We start from the raw sequence: 5327 nt of genomic DNA, 5'->3' as shown, positions 1-5327 counted from the left end.
AAGCAGAGTTGGGCCTGGTCAGTATCTGGATGGGAGACCTCCAGAGAATACTAGCTTCAGTATTAGTTAAGTATCTTCCATCAAAAAGCACCATCCTCAAATAAAGATATGAAGAAAAAGGAATTGCTTCTTAAGAAAATTAATCATCATCTTGTGTTGGAGAATCTAAACCAACCATAATTGATGCAACGAATGGATCTAAATCTCAGGAATTTTATACCATCAGATATTGGACTACTATGAGTAGGCTTAGTGAAAAAGAAGAACTATTTTGAAAAACCATTCGGGGGAACTATCTCTACAATAGGAACATTTGAAGTCTCTTATAACTGGAACACTGTTATTATAAATAATTTCTATGAAGCAATAATATGGACAAATATATTGAGGAATCAAATATATACTATCATTCCACTCTGGTTACACCCAATCTCGGCTGATCTTGGAAGCTAAGCAGAGTTGGGCCTGGTCAGTATCTGGATGGGAGACTTCCAGATAATACTAGGTGCAGTATATGGTAATTACCTCTGAAATAAGGAATAAGAGTCCAATCTTTAAGGATATGAAGAAAGAAAGAAAAGCTGTACTTTAAGAAATTATGACATTTATATCATGAAGTGTAGAAGAATATCAGAGACATCTAATTATTTATGATATAATAGACAATTCATATGGAGTGACTTGGAAATTGATGTGTGTTTATATATATATATATATATGTATATACAGGGATCCAACTTATGATAATTATTTATTCCATGAATTAATTTGTTGCTATGGATTTATAGGGAACAAATTATCTTGTTGATCTACCTATAAAGAGTCTTTCCTACATAATTTATTTTACTCACTTTGGAAATTATTCTGGTGTTTTATGTTGATCTATAGGTTTCCTATTAGAAAGCAACACGCTGATAACAAAAAACGTGTAAGACCATCTTTATTAATGCACTTATCATTCCCAGATTGGGGACCACATGCTTGCGCAACTTAGTATCCAGTGATATATACTCCATGGTGATGATCCCTGAAGTATGGGCGGAAGTATAGAACTTTTGGCAGGAGGAATTACAGTCAGATCATAGAGAGGACAAGCGCGGCAGAGAGAATACCTCGAGAAGGAACTTCCAGTAATCGGCAGAGAGTGCGTCACACGGAGGCGGAGATGACGACATCTGCCTGGGCGGATGGACAGATGGGCCAGTCTCAGTGAGGGCGGAAGTGGCGGAAAAATCTGTTTATTTAATACATTTTGGAACAAAACTATTTTTGGAGATAGCGGTTCCAATTCCCTATATTGACCTGTTGAATTATTGCTGAATTGGCCTCTTTTGAGTCCCGCCCACGTGACACAAGGGGTGGGAACTGGATATTGATGGTAATTGCTCCATAACGAGTTCCTTGCAGGGGGGTAGAAAAGCACAGACCCCTTCAACTAACATTACTCCCTTGATGAAGTCCTAAAAAGATGAAATGCGTTGGAGCCTGTTATGTTATGCCTGCTACATGAACTACTAAGCCTCTACCTAAGATAAGCTGGTTTTATCCATAGTTTCCTTTATTTTGATTTTTTAATAATCTAACTACTTTTCAGTGCTATATTTATGTAACATCTTGCTTTTATTGGGCAAGTGAGGTTTTTTATTTTTTATTTGTTATTCTGAATGGTCTTTATTAAATTTTCTATATATCAATTTAAATTTTTTTGTTATTTATTACATGCATTTCACATGGTTTCACTTTAATTATTTCTTAGTACTTTTTAGTACATATATCATTTCACTAATGTACTTTATTTATGTATATATACACATGAATCAATTTTGTATTTTGTATTATATCTTTGCACATATTAGCACTTGCACTTTACATACATGTATGTAGTGATTGAACTCTATTCATGTTTATAAGACATTATTTATAGCTAGCCAACTAGCCAGTCGCTCCAAAGTTAACATCTATGTACAACTATATATATATGTATATATATATATATATATATATATATATATTTTTTTTTTTGTTTTTTGTTTTTTTTAGCATTTTAATTACATATTTCAGCTACAGTATGTATCACCTATTACCACATAGTTTTGCTTTATTCTTATTAACACTATAGTCTTTCACTGGTGTGCTTCCCTGGAGTGGCTGGGCTTTGCCGGCTTTTTGGGGTTCTACACCCCAGATTTTGAGCAAGTATTAGGGACCTCCAGTATCAGAGACGCCATGACGTGGCCCGGAGGCTTAGCCATATTTTTGAAAATATATGCAATTGAGATCTCTGACTTATCTACCACCATGTAGTTTTTCAAATCTTATTGCTGATTTCATTCTGAGTGCTGGGGGATTACATTACTTTTTGCTCTTACTTGTATAGAATAACCCCTCCCTTACATGCACCTCAGTGATATTACTGAAGTGATTGAGCAGCTAACAACATATATGGATGCAAATGTGGCTGCAGCTTTGTGTAATGTCAGTCACCCATCTGCAACTTTATGCAAAAGCCACCACAATCCCCTTTCCTGGTGAACATCTATGCATATGAATGTGCAAGGATAGAGATGCTTACTGTACTTTGAATGTCTGTAGATGATGTAACACTGCCTGGTAAATTTTTATGCTGAGTACACACTTAACAATGTTTACCCAACTGGTGTCTCATGTAGCGGGTCCTGGCATCAGCAAATGCATACACACATCTCGATGCAGAGTGCAAAAGTGGGGGGCCATGCTGCATTTGGCAGCATGGCCCCTGCTGATTATATCGTAGGTCCAATAGGTGATGTCGTTGATGATGCGGGGGTACACACTGCCTGATCGGATGACATACAGTATCATCTAGTGTGTACCCAGCATTAGATGCCACCATCAATCGCACCATCAAAACTTGCATCAGCTCCAACACAAATGCAGATTTTCCACTTCACCATGGCCTTCAGTGTGATGGCATATGTGTATGCAAACACTTTATCAACATACCTGCGATACTTCCATAGCATCCCTATAAGATGGACCATCTGTGTGCATCTATTTAGCCACCTCCCAGTTACCACCCAAGAATACCCAGCTCTTTTCCAAGACATTTCTGATACCATGCATCTTAATTGTACCTTTGCATACACTGGGCCTGTTTCAGCAGTGCACGCTATGTTTGGGAATCTGCGCAGGTGCAGGACCCATTTTGCGAGTGTGCAGAATGGGTCCTACTAACTCTCTTGCTAACTCGCTCACAGACTGGCAATAGACTGTCATGTGATTGACAGTCTGGTGCCATTTGTGGATGGGGAGGGGGCAGTGATGCCACCACTGTGGGGGAGGAAAGAAGATTTCCTGGCCTCTTCCTCTAAACTATGGGTCAACACAGATTGCTAATGGTATGCAGATCAGGGGCATAACTAGGGTAATGTGACCTGTGCCATGGCACAGGGCACCGCAGGGCAGGAGGCGCTGTTTGGGCCTGTCAATTCTCCTTTTTATTATAATTCTCACTTGTAACTTTCTATTCTTTTATCCCCAGCATCTCCTTGGCTCCCTTATCTCTTCCCTGGCCCTTCACCATGAGGCCATGGCCCAAATTCATGTGCACTATCTTATATCCATATTTAAAAAATGGGGAGAAGGTGCCAATACTCTCTCTGGCACAGGGCACCATTAAGTCTAGTTATGGCTCTGATGCAGATTATCCAATGCTGCGTTGGACAGCGCAGCTCAGATAAGTAATGCACAGGAAGTGTGATGCATTACCATATCTGCAAAGATCAGAATTGCAAAGCTGCCTGCGTGCAGCTTTGCAATTACGATCTTAGCAGAATCAGGCCCACACTGTGTAGTGTATGCTTTGTAAAAGTTTTTAGGGACTTTCATGCAAACAGAGTAGCAAAATTCTAGTAAAATACATAAACATTATGCAAGACTAGGCCTAGAGTGTTTTCTATGTAAATTCAATGTAAGCATTGGGTGTTAAAAGTTGCAGGAGTTTGCCCTCATTAGCCCTATAGAAGCCTTATTTGTGCAGATTAAACTCTAATAGGTTTAGGAAGGAGATAGTGAAGGTGGTCAGGAGGATGTAGTGGAGTGGAGGGTTTGTTTGGCATTTGGTGGATTGGTGAGTTGACCAATGTGTATATAATTTAGATGAGCAGTTCAGATTCCTTGGAATACGAACACACCCGAACATTGGGAATTGGGTAGATTCAAGCGGCGGCTTTGATCCTTCCGCATGACTTGTATTCAACTTCAAGGCAAAACATCATCCTTGTGGCATCAGATTCTTGCAGATTTTGGACTCTATGTAAGGTGCAACGGATGGGAATCTTCACCATTTCCTTGTTAAGCACACTGCTGTATGCTGCGCTTAACTCTGCTGTATAGGCTGTGCTGTTGTGTATAACTATATATAGGGGGTGCACGCTGCTGTGCTGTATAGGCTATGCTGCTTAGTTAATGTGTATATAGGAAGGAGCATGCTGCTGTGCTGTACTATGCTAAATAGGCTGTGTCCAGACTCCAGACTCACAAATCACACGTGGCTGTGCTCTTAGTCAATGTGTAGTGTTTAGGGGGTGCACACTACTGTATGCTGTGGTGTATTCTGCTGTATAGGTTGTGTCCAGTGTCCACACTCACAAGTCACAAGTGGCTGTGCTGCTTAGTCAATGTGTATAGGGGTGCATGCTGCTGTATTGGCTGTGCTGTGTCCATCAGTGAGACATTCATGTGTACTGCATATATAAGCCCTGTGATTCCACTCCACACTGTTTGAATAGACCTGTGCCTGCTACATCAAAAAATAAAAATAAAACTTTTAATAATTGTATTTTTTGTACAGTTATGTGCACTTTGTTTTGCTCATGTGCATATATAAGCCCTGTGGCTAGTGTCCACGCAGGAATACAACTGTGCCATAAAAAACACATGTATTGTTTGTACAGTTTTGTGCACTTTGTTTTGTTCACATGCATATATAAGCCCTGTGGCTCCAGTCCATGCAGGAATACAACTGCACCATAAAAAAATAATGTTATTGTTTGTACTGTTTTGTGCACTTTGTTTTGTTCACGTGCAAGTATAAGCCATGCAGTGATCTGCAAATTGAAAAATGGATAATATTTCGTTTAGAGAAGACAAGCAACCACATATTGTCACTGCAGCTGCTGCCACCAGTAATGATGACAATGCTAGTCTTTCAACATAATCTACTAAAGCCAATGCTTAAGGGCATAGAGGGTCTAGGTCACGGCATCTAAAATAAAAATAAAAAATACAGAACTAAAAAACACATCTAATAAAAGGAAAGTGTGTGCAGAAATCATAAAATTGCCAAC

The 5327-nt window shown here is 39.3% G+C and overlaps 1 pseudogene; it reads left to right on the top strand.

Moving 5' to 3' along the window:
- The first annotated feature begins 398 nt into the window (after positions 1 to 398).
- On the top strand, positions 399 to 517 carry LOC148534906 (5S ribosomal RNA; annotated as a pseudogene).
- The last annotated feature ends 4810 nt before the right edge of the window (positions 518 to 5327 follow it).

The sequence above is a fragment of the Taudactylus pleione genome, unplaced genomic scaffold (assembly GCF_031769625.1).
Source record: "Taudactylus pleione unplaced genomic scaffold, aTauple2 ptg000062l, whole genome shotgun sequence".
Lineage (NCBI taxonomy): Eukaryota > Metazoa > Chordata > Amphibia > Anura > Myobatrachidae > Taudactylus > Taudactylus pleione.
Note: the sequence above shows the minus strand (reverse complement) of the source record. Positions and strands in the feature narration are given on the sequence as shown.